Here is a 22678-nt window from a genome sequence, read left to right as displayed (position 1 = left end):
CAGGATGTGTTGTGCTCACTTCTGATTCACAAAGTCCTCCTGGCAAATAGAAACCACTGGGCCAAACAGAAAAGGCAGGCCCATGGCGGGAAGGGCTGTCCTCCCCCTCGTGGCTGCCTCGGGGACGGCACTCGTAGATCCGCTCAGCCCCAAGAAGCCTCTGAGATCGGAGGAGGTGCTGGGAGTGGGCCTGGGAGTGGGGTGATGCTTAAGGGTAGGTCCAAAGAAAACTAACCGGAAAGCACACAGGATGCAGATGGAGGATCTAGCTCACTGAAAGCGAAAGTAGAACATCCTACTCTGTCTCCCCAACAGCAGGAGATTTCTTTGCTCAAATATGAAATATCTGCACCAAGACCAAGGTTAATTTTTAGTGGCTTACTGATGAGAAAACCGGTTTTAGGATTTTTTTTTTTACCAGATTTCCTCACCCTCAAGGTTGTGCACGCTGTTAGGCTCTGGACCCCTGATGGAGGAGTTTCTGACCCAAAGAAGCCGATCAGTAAATAATACCGTGAGGAAGACCGGCTTGGATATTGGTTTCCAGGCCTGTCAGACACACCGGAGGTTATTAGGAAGACACTGGGAGTGGGTCTGCAGTTAGGAACACAGCTTCTGGGGGGTGCGGGGTGGGGCCTCCTTTTCAGTCCTGTTGCCACCACTGGCCTTCCGGTTTGACCTTGGGCCGACTCCCATTTGCTAGGCCAATTTTGCAAGTGTCATATGAAAATAATAGTCATAAAGTACTTCATAAAGTTGTTGTGTAGATCTAATGGGATAATCAAAAATACACCTGTGGCTTATATTACGTATGTCCTGATAGGAAACAATCAAAGGTGAGCTTGTAACTCTTCAATAAATTGTCTTTGTGAATGCAACATCCATTCAAAGTAAATTCGTATTAAAGAATTTAAAAAATGTAAATGGAATTTGTAAAGCATAAGCCCACAAAAGGGACTTGCTTGTAGCAGCTTTGTTCGTAATAGTCCCCAAATTGAAAACATTTCAAATGTCCATCATGAGGTGAATAGATATATAGGATTGTGACATATTCATTCAAAGGAATAGTACTCCTCACTAAAGTGGTACAAATACCTGATACATGGCAACAGTATGGATAATTCTCAAAAGCATCATGCTGAGTGAGGGAAAAAGTACATACCCTGGGGTTCCATTTATGTGAATTTCGAGAACTGAAAAATCGATCCACAGAGACAGGCCCGAGATCACTGATGACCTGCGTCAGGGAGCGGCGGTAGGGGGACTGACTGCAAAGGGGCACAGAGGACCGGCTGGAGTTCCGGAGATATTCTTTTTCCTTGAACAGGATAGTGGTCCCATGGGTATGTTCGTTTGTCAAAAGCCATCAAACTTGAAATGGATGCGTTGTATTATTTTCAAATTATACCTTAAGACATTTGATTTTTAAAAGTAATGAGAAGAATCATCCCCAAATTTAATGTCTTAATTAAATTGTTATTATAAGCCTTAGGGAATCCTTTCAGAAAAGCATCTCTCGTGTAAACAATTTAATTGAAAGTTCAACAATTTCTTTATTTTTCTTCCATTAAATTTATGCACTATTAAGTTGAATGCTTAAAAATAAAAATAGAATCTATAAGAGCTGTATTTTATAAAAGTATGGTGGTGGTTTAGTCACTAAGTCGTGTCCGATTCTTGTGACCCCATGGACTGTAGCCTGCCAGGCTCCTCTGTCCATGGGATTCTCCAAGCAAGAATACTGGAGAGGGTTGCCATTTCCTTCTCCAGGGGATCTTCCCGACCCAGGAATCAAACCCGGGTGTCCTGCATTGCAGGCAGATTCGTTACCAACTGAGCTACGATGTATTTTTTCCCTCTCTGTTGATATACCGAAATGACTCCGTCAATATGTAACTACCTTAACAGAAGTTATTTTTGAATTTAAGATGTCTCAAAATTTTACATATTTGTATTTTCTGCAGCATTTGAATTTTATAAACTAAGCATATATATGTTTTGCGAAAACTTAGAAGAACAGTAGTTAATTCCAGGGGTTGGGACTACGGGTGGCAGCTTATTTTCTTACATACCTATATTTAGACAGAGTGCCTGAAGAACTGTGAGCGGAGATTCATAGGAGGCAGTGATCAAAACCATTGCCAAGAAAAAGAAATGCAGAAAGGCAAAATGGTTGTCTGAGGAGGCCTTACAAACAGCTGAGAAAAGAAAGGAAGCGAAAGGCAAAGGAGAAAAGGAAAGATATACCCATCTGAATGCAGAGTTCCAAAGAATAGCAAGGAGAGATAAGAAAGCCTTCCTCAGTGAACAGTGCAAAGAAATAGAGGGAAAGAAACAATAGAATAGGAAAGACTAGAGATCTCTTCAAGAAAATTAGAGCTACCAAGGGAAACTTTCATGCGAGGACGGACACAATAAAGGACAGAAACGGTCCTGTATTCTGGCAAGAATACACGGAAGAACTATACAAAAGAGTTCTTCATGACCCAGATAACCACGATGGTGTGATCACTGACCTAGAGCCGGACATCCTGGAGTGTGAAGTCAAGTGGGCCTTAGGAAGCATCACTACGAACTAAGCTAGTGGAGGTGATGGAATTCCAGCTGAGCTATTTCAAATCCTAAAAAATAATGCTGTGAAAGTGCTACACTCATCCTGCCGGCAAATTTGGAACACTCAGCAGTGGCCAACAAAGGTCTGTCTAGTCAAAGCTATGGTTTTTCCGGTAGTCGTTTATGGGTGTGAGAGTTGGACCATCAAGAAAGCAGAGCGCCAAAGAATTGAAGCTTTTGAACTGTGGTGTTGGAGAAGACTCTTGAGAGTCCCTTGGACTGCAAGGAGACCCAACCAGTCAATCGTAAAGGAAATCAGCCCCAAATATTCTTTGGAAGGACTGGTGCTGAAGCTGAAGCTCCAATACTTTGGCCACCCGATGCAAAGAACTGACTCGCTGGAAAAGCCCCTGACGCTGGGAAAGATTGAAGGCAGGAGGAGAAGAGGACGGCAGAGGACGAGATGGTTGGATGGTTGGATCACCGACGGGATGGACTTGAGTTTGAGCAGGCTCCAGGAGTTGGTGATGGACAGGGAAGCCTGGCGTGCTGCAGCCCATGGGGTCGCAAAGAGTTGGACACGACTGAGCGACTGAACTGAATGCCTGTTACGTGACTCCTCTTGGGTGTTTTTTCAAAAGAAATACACGGACTTAAATTTCTTGTCAAGCATTTTTACGGTTTGTGTTCCTCTTTGACTGGTAGGATATCCTGTGGAGCCAGGAAGGCTTCAGTTCAAATTCCTGCTTTCAAATCCCACTCACTGACTGACTTGACAAGTTACTTAACCTTTCTATGTCTCAGGTTCCTCATATGTGAAATGAGGATGATGACATGATGCAAGCCTTTTGAAAGGATTAAGTGAGTAAACCCATTTAAAACTTGTAGACCATGCCTGGGCACTTTGCATGTCTTCATTGGGTGTAAGCTCTTGCATTTTGGGAGCAACACTGCATAAAGATTGGGTGTGATTTTATTTGTTACTGACACTTTTCAGTGACTATGAACCTTCCTAGAGAGACGAAAGCAGTGACCTCCTGGACTGAGAGCGTCTGCCCGTCTACTAGCTCACGTGATCAGCCCATCAAAGGGGGAATAATGGGCCGATTGCTTGCTTCGAGAATGCCCGCCGCCCCCAAATTTATGGTTTTACAGTGGAAAACATTCTTACACATGACACAAGACCCAGAATTTTATGAGTGGTACATATAATTACACAAACATTTAATTTGGGAACACAAGCAGTGAGCTTTACTCATATAATGTGTACTTATATATTATATACAGGTACATATGCCCCAAAATTTGTTATGGGAAAAAGCAGACCCTGATCCCATCCCACATTTCTTTTCTTCAAAGAACAAACGCTTTAAGATCAGGAAACCGATTGGCTGTTTATCTCCTTATCTCTAAATAAATATTGATGCTCCGATTTTCCAGTTTCCCACCCCAGATGCTGCAGACCGGCCTGAAAAGGGGAAAGTGGAGTGTGCGTGGTTTTCCCTGCCTGACAGTCATCTCCAAGGCAGCCGCCAGGACTTCCACTCACTTGCAGGCCCACACAGCCCACCTCACGACTCCGCACGGAACCGCAAACGGAACTTTGCCAGAACAATTGCCAGGCCAGCAGCTTTGCGATTTGGGGTGAACTGGGTTCCCGGACACTTCAGTAAAGGGCGGCAGCTGCTCCAGCGTCAGGCGCTGTGAGTCGCCCCAACCCAGGGACCGCCCCGCCAGGGTACCCGCTCGCTCCTCTCCCTGCCAGTCCCTGTCTCCCTTCGGGTTCATCCTCTGTTCTCTCCTGCTCTTGACCTTCCGGCGATCTTTTCGCCGGCCTCACACCTTTCTTTGGAGGAGGAAATGGCAACCCACTCCAGTATTCTTGCCTGGAGAATCCCATGGACAGGGGAGCCTGGCGGGCTACAGTCCATGGGGTTGCAAAGAGTCGGACACGACTGAGCACAGAGCACGCGCGCACCCCTTTCTTCTTCCATCCTCCAAAGACAGCTGCGTCATTGAGTCCTCTGTAACCGCTGAAAGTCCCAAATTACAAGCGTCGGAGAGATGCTCCTTAGAACCGCGAAGGGAGCACCTAAACTAGCTATTCAGGTCCATCACGGGCCTCATCCGTGTTTTTCTCCCGAGCAGTAGAGGACACAAGTGGGGTGTCTTCTCGGTGGAGCGGAGTCCCGGCAGGACGAAGCGGGCCCGGCCGGGGGTGCGGACTCCGAGCGGCTCGTCTCCCCTTCGGCCCCGGAGCAGCCTGGCCGGGCGCCCGTGGGTCAGGGACCTGGGGTCTCCTCAGACGCCGGAATCCGCGACCCGCGCTCCTCTTTCGGGCTGAGCTTGGGACCGGAGGACGGGATTTCAATGAGTGAAGGTTCGAATCTTGGCGGAACAGCGGCTTTGCGTGCCCAGCGGAGACTTAGGAGCGAGAAACTCTGAATAAAATAAAAATAAACTGGGATAGGGTCAATAACAATTCAGAATAATAGAGAACCTGACTAAAACACGCTTCTTCCCATTCAGGTCTGGAACCCTGGACCGGAAAGCTGCCATCCTGGCTGGTCAGCGACATCGCAGGCCCTCCCCGGCACCATTTACTCACAGGGACAAGGCGTGCGGTGCGAAGTCCCCTCGCGGGGCAGGACTCCGAGGGCTCAGCCTCTGCCTTTCATTCCGGAGGCCCAGGGGACCCGACAAGGGGGCGGCACTGGCTGGGCTGCTGCGCCCCTGGCCGGGGCTTGGAGGGCAGAGATGGGCAGAGCCGCCCGGGTCCAGCGAGGACGCCCCAGGTCGGTCCCACACCTGTCCGCCGTGTCCGTGTGAACCACGCCGCTGACGGTCGCGGGAGACCTCCGGCGGGTCCCATTAGGGGAGTAAAAAGTGTTCCTCTTCTAACTAGGCAGAAAGGTCCCACCGAGATTTGAACTCGGATCGCTGGATTCAGAGTCCAGAGTGCTCACCATTACACCATGGAACCCCCTTGGGAGCCGCCTGGCTTCCATCGCCAGAGAACGGGATACGCTTCTTTAGCCTCCATACGTCCCACCCATAAGCTCAGGGCAGTTCTTCTGAGGCCCTGAGGAGACTCCAATACGGTTGACTCCTGTGGGTGCTCATCCCTCTCGCTTTCTCTCTGCTCCTCTCCTTTGATCGACTCAGCTCACTCTCACCTCAGAAAATGAGGTGAAATCCACTTTGGGTTTGGTGCCAGGGAGGACCCCCTTAGCTCTCCATCACCAACCGCATAGTCTGCCTAGGTTAACCAGAGTGTCCCACCCTGAGGTAAAATTTCTGCAAATAAGAGATTTCTTTGCCTTCACCCTTTTCCCATAGCCCAGAGGGGGCAGACGGTTGTCAGGGCAGGAGGCGGGGTTTCCTGGGTCCCTTAGTTTTCTCACAGCACTGATTACACTCCTAAGCGGCCACCACCTGTTACGTGTAACATACAAAGTGTGTCACCGGCGGAGTGGGAATGGAGGCAGGAGAACTCTTCTTCTTCATATATTTCTGATTTGGAGAGGGGTAAGTTATTCTCACAACAAGTGTCTATTTGTTAGATTTACCATGTAAGTAAGAATAACTATTTACATAGAACAGTCAGACAAACCAGCTATACTCACCTAAAAGTGAAGTCAATGTCGCTCAGTCGTGTCCAACTCTTTGCGACCCCACAGACTGTAGCCCGCCAGGCTCCACTGTGCAAGAGATTCTCCAGGCAAGAATACTGGAGTGGGTGGCCATTCCCTTCTCCAGGGGAATCTTCTGAAATCAGAGATTTAACCCGGGTCTGTTGCGTTGCAGGCAGATTCTTTACCTGCTGGCCCACCAGGAAAGCCCCATACTCACCTGGGGTGACTGAAGATCAGCCGCATGTGGTGGAGGACATGAGACAGGGCTCTGACACTTAGGCAGTCACAGACTCTTTGGTCAGGTCGGTCAAGTCAGTTTCTCCCCTATTTCTTAACATATCAAACCCAGAAATTGCAGTTTAAAAAAAGGCGTACAAATATCAAGGTACCCAAGAGCACTGATTGCTGAATCATAGAGGATGCACATCCGAGTTGTCTTAAGTATAGACAGTATTTATGAACACAAAATACCACCAGACTAAATATTTGCATGTAGAATAGATATAAATCCTATCATGGCTCAGAGTAATAATCTTTACTTCTGCATAGTATCCTAAAACTGTTTCTTCCCTAATCCGATACACAGAACAGAAAAAGATAGCACCTGTTTTTAGCCGGCCAAAAAACAGTCAGAAAGAAGCCCAGTGTTGCCTGGAGATGTATTTTGTCCCCAGAGACTGGACAGAGATTGACTCAAGGAGGAAGGAGGCAAAGGGGAGGCGGGAGGCTCTTGTTATGAGGAGGAAGTTCACAGCTCCAGGGTGAGAAGATGAAACTTCTTGGAAACTCAAGATGTTGAGTGGTAAAGAACAGCACAAAGGGCTCCACCAGGAGAACTTGAAGAAGGGTCAAGGTTTATGGGTACAAGGACCTGAAATGGACTCTGACTGATATAGGAAGAAAAGAAATCCCTGGGTTTTCTCGTTACCACCACGTTGGCGCTGCTTAGAGCCCTGCGGCCATTAGCTCGGCTGTCTGTGCGTGCATCCTGGGGAACCATCGGGTTGGAAGGACTTTTCAAAATGTGGGAGGAAAGAGCCAAAAGCTGAAGATAGCCCGATATCACCAGTCTTCTTAGCTCTACCATCGCCAGATTTTAGTTTGGAAGAATTTGAGGTTATTGAGGGCAACGGCAGATGGCAGAAATCAGACTCGGTGGAAATCTAGGTTGGCTCCAGTTGAAACAGCTTGAACCGGGTCCCTGAGACTCACCTTCTGCACCAATTACGAGAGCGATGACATCGAAATGAGTGGGTAGAAATGAGAAGACCCAGAGTTCCCGTCTTTCCTGCCCTGCTCCTCTCCATCTGCACTCTGCCTTGACCTACCCATGGGACCCCTCAAGGCATGCCAGGTACTTCCTCCAAGACCTATTTAGGGACAGGCCTCGGATATTCTGAAGCGCCTTTACATGGAGCACAAAGATGAAGATGATGATGATGATGATGATGACGATGATGTGTCTTTTGCCAAATGGATGAGCAGCTTCTGGGGTCACGGCTGGATAGAGGAGGACGAGCGAGGACTCCGGGCCCACCGTGGATCACAAGACACCAGTTACAGGAAAAGCTCCCTGCCCTGCCCACTTCCTGTGCTTCCCGGAATGATGTCATCTGCCAGCCATCCTAGAAGGTATTCTTATGAGGACCAGGGATTTCGAAGTTCGGAATCACAGACAGTGCTCCGGGGATGGGTCATTCAAGGAGCCATTGGAATCAAAAGGAAGATCCCATTCCAAAATTCAGTCATTTTCAGACTGCTTTGAACAGCAACTGTGCTTTAGAACCAAACGTTCCGTCTCTTTGGGACCTGAGAGCAGAAAGGAGAGAAATGAGAGAGAACGCCAGTTTCTGGAAGTGAGGTCTTGCAAGAAAGTGGAGGAAAAAAGGAGCTCTAGGAAGGAAGAGCGTGGAGAAGCGTACCTGCCCACCCTGTCTGAAAAAGCGCTCAAATAACCCTTTGCTTCCACACCACGACTACCGACACTGCTGTGTTTTTTGAGCCCCAATTCAACAGACCCAGGAACGGTACCTGTAAGAGAGTCTGCAGATGCTGAGTGACTCAGGTGGGTGGTTGATTCAGCTGCTCCCCAAGACAGCTTGCATCATACCCCACCTGCTTTTCAGAGGTGCTCTGCTCCTCTGCTCTGTTGCCCTTTTAGGGGAATAGAAAGAATAAAAGGTATTTTAATAGAATAAAGTTATTCTTGAAAATGTAAAGAGAGAGATTTAAAGAGCCACCCACACACCTTCACCAACCCTTCTTCCACTAAGTAAAAGTCATTGGTGTGACTCAAAAAAAAAAAGAAAAAAGAAAAAGAAAGAAAGAAAGAAAGAAAAGAAATAAAAAAAGAAATCCCTGGAAAGTATGTTGAGAGATCACAGAATGGCCAGGAAACCCGGAGAACCGGGCTCTCACAAGGGGCAAGGACAGAATCAGGTGAGGTTAGAACTGGGATGGGTGGAGATGTGTTTTCTTCCCATTTCCTCCAGCCTGCACATCGGTCCCTGACCTGCAAGCAGAGAACTGGCAATGAAGGGCGGCCGAGCTACAGCAGAGCAAACTGCAAGAGCAATCATGGGAAACTTTGTCTTGATTCTGTTTACACAAAATCTAGAAGCAGCAAGCTAATTCAAGGTGAAATAAATAAGGGTAAGGGTTTGTCAAAAGATTCTGAGGATAATGACAATATTTATGATTTCTCTGCTTTTGACATTAGATCCAGTGGTTTCTAAACACAGGCACACCTGACAACAACAGAATGAAGTAAAATGGTCTCATTGCTCCCATTTTTACAGCAGCAAGAAGGGAAGCACAAGAAGTTTTCTTTAATTTGTCTAAGGCCACATAAAGTGAAGTCGCTCAGCCCTGTGTGACTCTCTGGGACCCCATGGACCGTAGCCCACCAGGCTGCTCCATCCATGGAATTTTCCAGGCAAGAATACTGGAGTGGGTTGCCATTTCCTTCTCCAGGAGATCTTGCCGACGCAGGGATCAAACCTGGGTCTCCCGCATTGCAGACGGATGCTCTACCGTCCAAACCAGCAGGGAAGCCCCTAAGGGCACATAAGGACAGATCTATTTTTACAACCCAGAATTTGTGCACCTGAGCACAGCTTAGTTGGGTCTTTCTTCTCAAAAGTGGGTGTGTCAAGATTTCTCAGCTGTAGGGATGGGAAGAAGACCAAGAAGAGGCGAGAAGGCAAGAGAGGGAGGAGGGAAGGGTAGAAGCACAAATTCTTTTATTCTCTCCTTCCTCCCCTCTCCTTTTGCCTCCTTCATTCTTGGGTCTGCCAGCCCTCTCCCTCCTTCCCCACTCTACTACCGGACTGAAGCAATGTTCACCTCTAGGGATCCTGGCCCAAGTCTCCTGGGAGGTCTCAATGACCTCCCCACAAACCCGCCTTCCCCGCTTGGTTTTCACCCTTTCCCGCTCCCAGGTGGACCCCACAGAACGCAGCCTACCCAGCTGGGCGCTCCACCCGGCAGGCAGTGGTCCGGAGACCTTTCCGTTGCCCACCCAATGGGGTGCTGCGAAATCCAAAAACTGGGATAAAGGCGTTTAAAACCTACTCAAACTCTTCCAGAAAATTGCAGAGGAAGGTAAACTTCCAAACTCATTCTATGAGGCCACCATCACCCTAATACCAAAACCTGACAAAGATGCCACAAAAAAAGAAAACTACAGGCCAATATCACTGATGAACATAGATACTAAAATCCTCAACAAAATTCTAGCAATCAGAATCCAACAACACATTAAAAAGATCATACACCACAACCAAGTGGGCTTTATCCCAGGGATGCGAGGATTCTTCAATATCCGCAAACCAATCAATGTAATACACCACATTAACAAATTGAAAAATAAAAGCCATATGATTATCTCAATAGATGCAGAGAAAGCCTTTGACAAAATTCAACATCCATTTATGATAAAAACTCTCCAGAAAGCAGGAATAGAAGGAACATACCTCAACATAATACAAGCTACATATGACAAGCCCATTCTTGACAAACCCACGCCGAACCTTATCCTCAATGGTGAAAAATTGAAAGCATTTCCCCTAAAGTCAGGAACAAGACAAGGGTGCCCACTTTCACCATTACTATTCAACACAGTTTTGGAAGTTTTGGCCACAGCAATCAGAGCAGGAAAAGAAATAAAGGGAATCCAAACTGGAAAAGAAGAAGCAAAACTCTCACTGTTTGCAGATGACATGATCCTCTCCACAGAAAACCCTAAAGACTCCACCAGAAAATTACTAGAGCTAATCAATGGATATAGTAATGTTGCAGGATATAAAATCAACACACAGAAATCCCTTGCATTCCTATGCACTAATAATGAGAAAATAGAAAGAGAAATTAAGGAAACAATTCCGTTCACCATTGCAATGAAAAGAATAAGATACTTAGGAATATATCTACCTAAAGAAACTAAAGACCTGTATATAGAAAACTGTAAAACACTGGTGAAAGAAATCAAAGAGGACACTAATAGATGGAGAAATATACCATGTTCATGGATTGGAAGAATCAATATAGTGAAAATGAGTATACTACCCAAAGCAATTTACAGATTCAATGCAATCCCTATCAAGCTACCAACGGTACTTTTCCACAGAGCTAGAACAAATAATTTCACAGTTTGTATGGAAATACAAAAAACCTCGAATAGCCAAAGCAATCTTGGGAAAGAAGAACGGAACTGGAGGAATCAACCTGCCTGACTTCAGGCTCCACTACAAAGCCACAGTCATCAAGACAGTACGGTACTGGCACAAAGACAGAAATATAGATCAATGGAACAGAATAGAAAGCCCAGAGATAAATCCACACACCTATGGACACCTTCTCTTTGACAAAGAAGGCAAGAATATACAACGGATTAAAGACAATCTCTTTAACAAGTGGTGCTGGGAAAACTGGTCAACCACTTGTAAAAGAATGAAACTAGAACACTTTCCAACACCATACACAAAAGTAAACTCAAAATGGATTAAAGATCTAAACGTAAGACCAGAAACTATAAAACTCCTAGAGGAGAACATAGGCAAAACACTCTCCGACATAAATCACAGCAGGATCCTCTATGACCCACCTCCCAGAATATTGGAAATAAAAGCAAAAATAAACAAATGGGACCTAATTAAACTTAAAAGCTTCTGCACAACAAAGGAAACTCTAAGCAAGGTGAAAAGACAGCCTTCAGAATGGGAGAAAATAATAGCAAATGAAGCAACTGACAAACAACTAACCTCAAAAATATACAAGCAACTCCTGCAGCTCAATTCCAGAAAAATAAATGACCCAATCAAAAAAAATGGGCCAAAGAACTAAACAGACATTTCTTCCAAGAAGACATGCACCTGAAAAGATGTTCACCATCACTCATTATCAGAGAAATGCAAATCAAAACCACAATGAGGTACCATTTCACGCCAGTCAGAATGGCTGCGATCCAAAAGTCTACAAGCAATAAATGCTGGAGAGGGTGTGGAGAAAAGGGAACCCTCTTACACTCTTGGTGGGAATGCAAACTAGTACAGGCACTATGGAGAACAGTGTGGAGATTCCTTTAAAAACTGGAAATAGAACTGCCTTATGACCCAGCAATGCCACTGCTGGGCATACACACCGAGGAAACCAGAAGTGAAAGAGACACGTGTACCCCAGTGTTCATCGCAGCACTGTTTATAATAGCCAGGACATGGCAGCAACCTAGATGTCCATCAGCAGATGAATGGATAAGAAAGCTGTGGTATATATACACAATGGAGTATTACTCAGCCATTAAAAAGAATACATTTGAATCAGTTCTAATGAGGTGGATGAAACTGGAGCCGATTATACAGAGTGAAGTAAGCCAGAAAGAAAAACACCAATACAGTATACTAACACATATATATGGATTTTAGAAAGATGGTAACGATAACCCTGTATGCGAGATAGCAAAAGAGACACAGATATAAAGAACAGTCTTTTGGACTCTGTGGGAGAGGGAGAGGGAGAGGGAGAGGGTGGGATGATTTGGGAGAATGGCATTGAAACATGTATAATATCATATATGAAACGAATCGCCAGTCCAGGTTCAATGCATGATACTGGATGCTTGGGGCTGGCCCGCTGAGAGGACCCAGAGGGATGGTATGGGGAGGGAGGTGGGAGGGGGGTTCAAGATGAGGAACACGTGTATACCTGTGGCGGATTCATGTTGATGTATGGCAAAACCAATACAATATTGTAAAGCAATTAACCTCCAATTAAAATAAATAAATTTATATTTAAAACATTAAAAAATAAAACAGGACCGTTCACTTCGAAAACTATTCCGTATTTCCATTCTCGAGGTCTTCATGGGAGGAAGGGCTAAAGACGACAATGTATTCATCCAAGTCCTGGAGCGTCCCAGCGAGTGCCAGGCTCTGTCCTGGGCGTGCTGACACAGGGCGACCATCCCCGCGACCAAGGTGCTTAGTCGCTAAGTCCTGTCCGACTCTTTGCGACCCCATGGACTTAGCCCGCCAGGTTTCTCGGCCCATGGGGATTCTCCAGGCAAGAATACTGGAGTGGGTTGCATGCCCTCCTCCAGGGGATCTTCCCAAACCACGGATTGACCCCGGCTGTCCTGCATTGCAGGCGGATTCTTACGGTCTGAGCCCCCGGGGAAGCCCACTCTGGTGGAAACCGCCTGGTGGACGCAGGAAGCCGAAGCCCAACCTCGGCCCCGGAGGCCTTTGCCAGGGTGGGCAAACTCATTTGTTGGGTGTAGGCGAGGAAAGGGGAAGAGCCATCATGGGAGCCCACCGGGTGTTCAGCTGTCCTTGGATCTATTTCGGTTCAAGCCCGGAAGGTTCGAGGCCTGGATGGCGGTTTCTCCCGGGGCGCTGGCATCTGTGGCGGGTAGGGGGCAGGAAAATGGCACCGTTTCTCTGGGGGACAGAGCGCTCACCCTGGGAATGCGTTAAGTAGGTCTTCTCCAGAAAGAGTCCAAAAGAATCCCGTACCGCTGTCTCTGTGGCGCAATCGGTTAGCGCGTTCGGCTGTTAACCGAAAGGTTGGTGGTTCGAGCCCACCCAGGGACGGTGGGGGGTGCCATTTTAGGCAACACCAAAGAGACTCCCTTTTGCCAGGAGGACACCGGAGAAGTGATGCGCCCAACGGACTTTCAGAGAAAGAGCACAGGAGTCAGGTGCAAAGGAACAGCGGCGAGGGCGCGTCCCGGGTGGATTGGAAGCGTCGGTCATTTCTGAGAGCTCGGAGCGCTGATCGCGGGCGCCGAGAAGAGGACCACCGAGGCGCGGGTCCGCAGCCCGGGAGGGGCGGCTTCCACACCGCTGGGTTTCGGGGTCACCTGGGCCTCGGGCGCACCCACCCACCCTCGGGCGCTGCCGGGAGCCGGGGAGTCGGCGGGGGCGACCCCTGAACTCAGGGTGCGCAGCTGAGGATCTGAGGATTCTGCGTTGGGTGCGGGGCCCCGAAGGCAACCTGTGGGGGCCCGAGGGGCCTCACTTCAGGGGAGAAAGGGAAGCCTAAAGCAGGGCCCTCGGGAGCCGCCGTCTCCGTGCCTGAGAGAGCCTGGGGCTCCAAGGTTCCTCTTTGAGTCTTAAGAGTTGGTGGTGTGGTTCGTGGTGGCGGGACCTCGGGATTTCATGGATACAGTGTTCAGAGATAGAGGTTATCCCGTTTCCGTAGTGTAGTGGTTATCACGTTCGCCTCACACGCGAAAGGTCCCCGGTTCGAAACCGGGCGGAAACAGGCTTCCTCTTTCTTTTTCTCCCCCGGAGATGTGCCTTCTCATTGGCAAAACCAACAGGCGCGAAAGGCACGGGGTGCTGCAGGGGACGCAGCTGGAGGAAGAGTTGGTGACCACCTGCAAGTCTCTTTATTCAGCGCTAGGAGATCTGGAGGTGGACGGATCCGCTCATCACCCGCCACTCATCACCGAGCCTGACGACAGAGAAAACCGAGGTTCACAGAGAGCAAGACCTGGGCTCCGCAGCACGCAGCGCTACCGCTAGACCAGGAGGGACCCAGTCCGCTACCTTGTGTCCTTGTCCCAGAGCAAAAGCGACGCCCAGGAAAGGAGAGGTGAAGGCCGATGAGCCGCGAGGGCAGGGCTGGGAGCCTTGCACAGCTGCACACAGCCCTGGGCCGCTGCGACGTTGCCTTTCCAGCTTGATGACTTTCCGAAGGGTCATCTTCCACTCGCCTTTCACCTGCAGAGGCTAAACAAGCCTATTTGCTACAGCTCCCTGGTGGTCTAGTGGCTAGGATTCGGCGCTTTCACCGCCGCGGCCCGGGTTCGATTCCCGGTCAGGGAAAACTTTCTTTCTTCCAGCGTCTGCACGTACACGAGTCTCTCTCTTCCTGCCCAGATCCGGACTGTATTTTGCTTAAAGGTCCAGTGCGGAACATTTCTGCACAGAGTTTCTAAATGCCGCTGAGTGCGGGCCTCAGGGTCCTGGACCTCAGGCTGGCTGGTGGAGCTGAGATGCCATGGACAGCCTGGGCTGGCCAGCTCTGGCCTCCACTCTTTTCTCCTGGCATGGTAAACCCAGACTCTTACTTAACAGAATTTCCATTCAAAGAGAACGTGAGGCTTCCGTTCCAAAAATTCATTAAAATCCCAAACCAAAAGCTTTTGTAAGATACCAAAAGTTTGCAAGAATACGAACATCCTGTATTCTGTACCTAAGTGGCCAGTTAACATCACATTCTTTCTTTGGATAAGAGTTATGACATCACTTGATAGTAACGTGCGGATATCTCGGGATTGTTCCTTTCTTTTGGCGTCCCTCTCAAAGCTAACTTCTGTGGGACCTGTCTTCCAAGGCCAGCGAACAGCTTGACCGTCCGGAAGAGGGCCCTCTTGGCCCGTCAGGCACCTGGAATCCGCCCTCTGTAGGATGTAGAGAAGCTATATGTGTGTTAGTCGCTCAGTCCTTTTGGACTTTTTGCCATCCCTTGGGCCGATTACTCCAGGCAAGAATACTGGCGTAGGTTGCCATTTCCTTCTCCAGGGGACTCTCCCAGCCCAGGTCTCCTGTATGGAACCAGCGAGGACCAAAAGAAGCACAACCACAATGCATTGGCCGGGAATCGAACCCGGGTCTCCCGCGTGGGAGGCGAGAATTCTACCACTGAACCACCAATGCCACTGTAGAGAGGATGTTTGCAAGGGTAACCTAGATGGAGGTTTATTCAGGTCTTTCTCAAGTGCAGGCCAGTCAGGCCCTGTGCTTGTAGGACGGTCTAGGCTTTCATCCTCCGCCCTCCGCGGCGCCGGCTGCCCTCTGGCCTCTGGCCTCCTGCGGGTTGCTTTGGCGTGCACTCAGGTGTGCTTTGGATCCGTCGGAGTGGTGGAACCGCCTGGTGCTCGTGCTCACCGGCTCAGTCTTGTCCAACTCTTTGCGACCCCTTGGACTCTAGCCCACCAGGCTCCTCTGTCCATGGGATTTCCACGCTCCTTTGCTAGAAACCCATCGAGGCAGTGCAGCTGCCCCCTTGGCTCCTGCCTGGCTCCCCGTGCCCTGCAGGGAGCATAAAGTGTTCTGTCAGGACACAGGGGGGAAGAATCCTTCCGTGTGTTTGGAGGATGGAGAACCAGATGGGAAATGCTGCAAAGAGAGGGGAATATTCTCCAAAGCTTCCCAGAACTGCTGTGTGGGTGCTGTCGACTGGGTGGCTGCCCGAGGACAATAATGCTTAGTCTTGTGTTTTGGCCTTGACCCAGTCCCAGGTCCAGTCTGAATTCAAGCACAGAGGCACCCTGCTTTCCCACACGTATGTCATTCAGCCTCTCTCCAAAGCGGAGTTCTGAACCACCTTTTCTATCTCAGTGAGTAGCAACCACGTGGGTCTTTTTTTTTTTTTTTTTCCTTTAACTTTGTTTTGCTGAAATGTAACTCAGGAATATAAAAAAGGTTTAGCTTTAGAGAAATTAGTGCTCTCCATGCTACAAACAGGAATAAAATTCAAGTTGATAATAAGGATGACTCTCGAATACTTTTAACACGCTATAGAATTCTAATAGTTGATGTATAATTACATAGAAAATGTTTGTCCTGTCATGCTCCCAGAGATGACTCCTCGTATGCACCACACTGCTTTAATAATTTTAGTCTAAAAACTCCTTCATGGTGACTTTCAGATTTATTATTATTCATAAAGTTTAAAATTATGTGTCCCAGTAAATTAAATATACCATATAATATCTTTTAAATCAGGATTAAGTCTTTTGAGTCTCGAAATCATAGTGACTTAATTATTCCCCTTTCAATTTGGGGTCAATGTTTTTAGCTATCATCTAATATGTGCTTCTAAGTAGCATTTATCTGCCATGGTTCAGCTCAATTTACGATTTTAAGATCTATCATTAAGTTCTTTGACTGATATTAAATTGGTTGAATTAATGTATAATCTTTTCCTGGAGAATTTCTATTTATTTAAGGTAGAAATAACAAAACACTGTTTAAATACAATGCTGCCCATATTTTTATAGATTATATATAGAGGGGCTATAGGTTAACAGCTTAAGAGAACGTGTGGGTACCTTTAGGAGATATTTCTGAATGTAGCCATAATGTCTCTTGAGTCCATACAACACATGGACTCTCTAAGCTGAGAAGTAAGGGCCTGTTGTTTACTTGAAGTACTCATTTATTTTTTAAAAATTCCTGATTCTTAGTTACCTGCCTTCTAGATCTCAAGTCACCATTTTTCCATGTGCTATGTAATTCTTTTTTCACTCACTGCTGGGGTCCTTAGGCACTGGCAGGCAGATGAACCTGAGAACACGACAGGTTGTTCTCCTGCTGTGATTTTTATTTGTATCTGCGTGTGTATGTGTGAGTAAGATTCTTATTTTTGATGCCTCCTGGTGTGAACACACCAAGGAGTGGGACCTTGACTTTGCTCCTGATACAGCAGTTTTCCTGGAGAAGGGCCTGGTACCTGGTGAGCACCTAGTAAGTGCTTGCTGACTGAAGGACTCCTAATGCACATTTGCGGAAAACTGATGAGGAGGATAGAAAGTGGGTAAGATCCACAGCAGCCTAGAGTATAAGGGACAGAGAGAGACAGAAGGGCACACACTCCAAGAGGGTGAGAGAGGGGCAGAGAGAAATGTCCTAGAACCCAGCGACATCCTCAACTGAGTATGGAAAATCCAAAGAGCTCTTGTTTCCTCCTGAGCTTCAACTGAGGAATCGGTGGAAGGGGAACCAAGAACTCTAAGGATCCAGGTTTGTACAAGATGCATTACCGATGCAGGATTCTGTAGCTTGCAACAATTTGTCTCAAATGAGATAATTTTTCTGGATGTAGCCATGTCCTGTCGCGATATCATACAGAGAGGGTCTCGGGCTTGCAAACGTACCCGTATGTTGGAGGGAGACCCCACATTAGATTGTGTGCATCCAACCAAAGCCAAAATGCAAATCATAAAGGGAAGGGAAGAGGGTAAATATCTGGGACCAGTGGGCTTTTTTTTTTTTTTTTTTTTTTTAACTCCTGTAATCCATAAGCTGCTCTGCAAGAGGCTCTCCAGAGTCATTCTGGCTGGTCTTGTCTGGACTCAATGACTTGGTCACCACTGAAAACAGTTACAATTATTAGAATACTTTCCAATCAGCTTGGAAGCTTAGCTGCTGAATATGTGCAATCTCTGGGAAATGTACACATTGTCTTTTCATTGTACCTGCCGCTAAGTTGAGTCAGGAGGGCACAAATCCCTTTGTTAGAGTAACAGACAGGTGTATTGACAATTTCTTGTGATGGCAAGACCGTGAAGAAAAAGACTCTTTCCTTGAGCCGGCAAAATACATTGGAATATAAATTAGCACATCTCTTTAGGGAAAACTAAGAACATAAAGAGATGCCTTCAGTTTCTAGCAAAGGTGCAGTGACAGAAATCAGATTAACCCTCCTTCCTAAATCTCACTCTCCCCCTTTGTCCCACTCTCAAAGGAACAAAAAGCCAAAAGAAACAAACAAACAAAAAAAACCATGAAATACTAGCTTCTAAGACACTGGAAATCAGGCAGCAAAAAACAGCAAGCCCTGAGAGGTGACAAACAAACAAGATGAGTCTTGCCATGGGCCCAGCTTCCTGCTTTCAGTGAGTTCCCAGGCTCGGCACCAAAGAGGAGGATTTGAGGTCAATCCACTGGACTCAAGAAGCTGAGTGTTGGTGGAGAGCAAGGCAGCTGGAGTTCACAGGACAAAGATCCAGTGATTCTTATTTGCAAAGCAGAAGTAGAGACACAGATGTAGAAAAAAAAGGTATGGATATCAAGGGGGGAACTGGGAAGTTAAGGATTTGCCTGTATACGCTATTGATGCTATGTATACAGTAAATAACAAATGGGAACCTACTCTATGGTATAGGGAAATACTGGACGCTCTGTGGTTACCTAAATGAGAAGGAAATCCAAAAAAAAGAGGGGATATATGTATAGCTGATTCACTTTGCTATTATCACAACATCGTAAAAATAGCTATACTTCAATAAAAGTTAATAATAAAAGAAAGAAACATGAAGAAAGGTCCAGTGATGAGAGAGTGGGAGAGAGAGAGAATGCTGGGATATGAAAGGGTCTCCCTCAAGTACTCAGCAGAGTAATGATCGGGATATCCTTATGAAGAAAGTGCCTGAGGCCAAGGAAAGAACCTTTTAAAAAGATCCTGGTGCAATGCCTGGTGCTCACACGGGACAAGCAATTGTATTCCATCCCCTCAGACAGACTGGACTACTCCTCACTCATGGGCCATTGGGAAGAACATTCAGAAAACTCTTGTTACAGTATTGGGAATAAGCAGCTCTAGACTGACCTACCTAAAAAATCATGAAAGGAAGATCCAAAGGGATCAAACCATTTACAAGTCACTCAAATGTACCGCAGATAAAACTCAAGAAGATTCGTAGGAATACCAAAATAGCCAGTGCCCCAAATGGGAAACGCTGACAATGCCTGGCCTCCAATCAAAGGATGCCAGTCATGCAAAGAGGCAGGAAAATGACAGGTAAGGAGGAGACGAATGAATGAATGAGTCAATGAAATTGAACCAGAAGGGACACAATGTAAAAATCCACAGAGAAGACTTTAACAGTTATCATGATGGCATACATATGTCCAAAATGCTAATTAGAACCATAGAACATACAAAAATGGCAAAAAAAAAAAAAAATCCAGCTTTAGAGCTGAAAACTATAACATCCAATGCCATAAATTCACCAGATTGAAGAGCAGATTAGACATGGCAGAAAACAACAAAAACAAGATTACGGAACACAAAGCAATGAAAAACTGCTCACAATATCCAAATGGAAACTCACTGTCAAAATAAAATGCTTTTAATGAACATAGTGTCATTGAATAGTCGTTGTTTTTCAGTTGCTAACCTGTGTTTGACTCTTTGTGACTCCATTGACGGCAGCACTCCAGGCCTCCCAGTCCCTCAGTATCTCTCAGGGTTTGCCCAAGTTTGTGTTCGTTGAATCGGTGATGCCATCCAACCATCTCATCCTCTGTTGCCCTTTTCTCCTTCTGCCTTCAAACTTTCCCAGCATCAGGGACTTCTCCAAGGAGTCTGCCCTTCTCATCAGGTGGCCAAAGTATTGGAGTTTCAGCATCATCCTTCCAATGAGTTTTCAGGGTTGATTTCCTTTAGGATTGACTGGTCTGATCTCCTCAGCATCCAAGGGACGTTCAAGAGTCTTCTCTAGCACCGCAGGTCAAAAGCATCAGTTCTTCAACATTCTGCCTTGTTTATCGTCCAACTCTCGCATTGGTACATGACTACAAGAAAGATCACAGCTTTGACTCTATGGACCTTTGTGGGCAAAGTGATGTCTTTGCTTTTTAATACACTGTCTAGGTTTGTCATAGCTTTCCTTCCAAGAGGCAAGTGTCTTCTAATTTCGTGGCTGCAGTCACCATCCACAGTGATTTTAGAGCCCAAGCACAGAAAATTTGTCACGTCTCCCACATTTCCCCCTTCTATTTGCCTTGAAGTGATGGGGCTGGGCGCCATGATCTTAGTTTTTTTAATATTGAGTTTTAAGCTGGCTTTTTCACTCTCCTCTTTCACTCTCATCAAGAGGCTCTTGAGTTCCTCTTTGCTTTCAGCCACTAGAGCGGTGTCATCTGCATACCTGAGGTTGCTGATATTTCTCCCAGCAACCTTGATTCCAGCTTGTAACTCATCCAGCCTGGCATTTCCCCTGATGTCCTCTGCATACAAGTTAAATAAACAGGGAGACAGTAAACAGCCTAGTTGTACTCCTTTCTCAATTTTGAGCCAGTCAGTTGATCCGTATAAGGTTCTAACTGTTGCTTGTTGACCTGCATACAGCTTTCTCAGGAGACAGGTAAGATGGTCTGGTATTCTCATCTCTTTTAGAGTGTTCCACAGTTTGTTATGATCCACACAGTCAAAGGCTTTAGTGAAGTGAAAGAAACAGAAGTAGATGTTTTTTTCTGGAATTCCCTTGCTTTGTCTATGATCCAGCAACTGTTTGCAATTCGATCTCTGCTTCCTCTGCCTTTTCTAAACCCAGCTTGTGCATCTGGAATTTCTCAATTCAAGTTGAATGCTGAAGCCTAGCTTGAAGGATTTTGAGCATAACCTTACTAGCATGGGAAGTGAGCACAACTGTCCAGTACTTTGAACGTTCTTTAGTACTGCCCATTGAATGGTAGCACATCATTGAAAGACCTGATACATGGGTGACTGATGCTCCTGAAAATACCCAGGCACGAGAAACAGTCTTTGGAGGAACAATGTCAGATAATTCCAATCATGGTAAAGATTATAAACCCACCGATCCAAGGAGCCAAATGGACGAAATGAATGAGCACAACAGCACGGAAAAAACACATCTGGTCGCATCGTAATTAAAGTGCTCAAAGCCATTGAAAAAGCATACAGTCCCCGAGGGACCAGAGGAAAAAGACCAGATACATATAGAAACAAAAGTACACATGTCAGATTTCATCAGAAGCATAGAGGTGAGGGACTTCCCAGGTGGTCCAGTGGTTAAGACTTGGCCTTCTTGGTGTGAGTTGGATCCCTGGTTGCAGAGCTAAGACCCAACAGGCCTCATGGCAAAAAATAATAATAAAAAAAATAAAAACAAGAAACAGAAGCCATATTGTAACATATTTAATAAAGACTAAAAAGAGAGAGAGGAGGAGAGAGAAGCATGGAAGTTATAAGACAGTGGAGCAGCCTCTTCAAAGGACAGAAGCCAATAAAGTCAAGGTGGAATTCTATTCACTACCCACCTTTAAAGTCCTTCAATATGAAGGTGAATAATGACCATTACAGACATACAAATGCTGAAAGACTTCATCATCAGCAGACCCACTATACAAGGAATGCTAAAAGAATCCTCCAGGAAGAGCAGCACCACGTGGAAATCTGGATGTACGCACAGGGAGGAAGGAAAAGAGAAATGGTATCTGTATGGGGAAAATAAAAGATTTTTAATATAAATCTCTATAGAAATATGTAACTGATTAAAAAACAGAACAGTGGATTTGTTACATGCTCAGTAAAGGAGACGCGTAAAGAAATATGGTTACTGGTTTCACTGCTTCAGGAAATTCTGGACTCCCAGTGACCTAGCCAACCTCCTGTGCATCAAAGACGCCGGACAGGAGGGTAGCAGTAGAGGAGCCCTTTTGCCTTTCCCGGAAAGGTTGCGCAGAGTAGAAAGAACCACACAGCTTTTCAGTGTTTCAAGGAAGGCTTTCCTAAGGTGTGTTTAGAACAACCAAGCTTTCCGTGAACAGCCAAAGGCACGAATAGATAGCGCCACAGAGACACGCTCGAGTAAGATACTACTCATCCCCATCGATGGGTAATTATCCGCTTCCACGACCGTTGGAGCCACACACATTTCCGAGGGCAGAAACGCGCCAGAGACGCCCCGGGCCGGAGCCGAGGGGGCCAGAGGGGAAGTTGGACACCGGGTGGGCTCCGTACTGGTTCTTTCGGTTCTTTGCTCCGCCTTCACCGGACCGTCTGCACCGCTGGTGTTGCCCTCCCTCGGCTCGGCCGCGGTCGGTGGGGCGGGAGCCGGAACCAGCTAATGGGGAAGGTGGATGCAAAGGGACGAGTGCGAAGAGCTGGAAAAGAAGCCGGCGAGGTAGGGACGAGGACAGCCAGACTTCCCAGAAGGAACGTGCCGCATCCGGGGAGATGAGAATTGGTGTCTTGTTTGATTTTGTTTCCTTTCGTCATAATATATCAGAATTGAGAGAAAGAGCGGGGGAACCGATGGTCGAGCATGAAAGAGAGAAAACGAATACCTGCAGTTTCCAAGAACAAAGCAGCGCAACGATCGAAATCATTTTACGTCAAAGGACAGACATTAAAGACCGTTCTCATCGCTTGGTATGTGGCGCGCCGTGATCGTATAGTGGTTAGTACTCTGCGTTGTGGCCGCAGCAACCTCGGTTCGAATCCGAGTCACGGCA

General features: G+C 46.8%; 6 non-coding genes and 1 pseudogene across 6 annotated transcripts; 5 read left to right on the top strand and 2 right to left on the bottom strand.

Moving 5' to 3' along the window:
- Positions 1-5464: 5464 nt before the first annotated feature.
- TRNAQ-CUG (transfer RNA glutamine (anticodon CUG)) lies at positions 5465-5536 on the bottom strand. The gene has a single exon. It is a non-coding gene; the product is annotated as a tRNA-Gln (tRNA).
- Positions 5537-7599: 2063 nt separating this feature from the next.
- Positions 7600-8143, top strand: LOC138069230 (leukemia NUP98 fusion partner 1-like; annotated as a pseudogene).
- Positions 8144-13202: 5059 nt separating this feature from the next.
- Positions 13203-13276, top strand: TRNAN-GUU (transfer RNA asparagine (anticodon GUU)). The gene has a single exon. It is a non-coding gene; the product is annotated as a tRNA-Asn (tRNA).
- A 600-nt stretch (positions 13277-13876) lies between these two features.
- Positions 13877-13949, top strand: TRNAV-CAC (transfer RNA valine (anticodon CAC)). The gene has a single exon. It is a non-coding gene; the product is annotated as a tRNA-Val (tRNA).
- A 494-nt stretch (positions 13950-14443) lies between these two features.
- TRNAE-UUC (transfer RNA glutamic acid (anticodon UUC)) lies at positions 14444-14515 on the top strand. Its single transcript has one exon. It is a non-coding gene; the product is annotated as a tRNA-Glu (tRNA).
- Positions 14516-15278: 763 nt separating this feature from the next.
- On the bottom strand, positions 15279-15349 carry TRNAG-CCC (transfer RNA glycine (anticodon CCC)). The gene has a single exon. It is a non-coding gene; the product is annotated as a tRNA-Gly (tRNA).
- A 7257-nt stretch (positions 15350-22606) lies between these two features.
- TRNAH-GUG (transfer RNA histidin (anticodon GUG)) lies at positions 22607-22678 on the top strand. The gene has a single exon. It is a non-coding gene; the product is annotated as a tRNA-His (tRNA).

Source organism: Capricornis sumatraensis, chromosome 2, assembly GCF_032405125.1.
Source record: "Capricornis sumatraensis isolate serow.1 chromosome 2, serow.2, whole genome shotgun sequence".
NCBI classification, from domain to species: domain Eukaryota; kingdom Metazoa; phylum Chordata; class Mammalia; order Artiodactyla; family Bovidae; genus Capricornis; species Capricornis sumatraensis.
The sequence above is the reverse complement of the archived record's forward strand: the minus strand, read 5'-3'. Positions and strand labels throughout refer to the sequence as shown.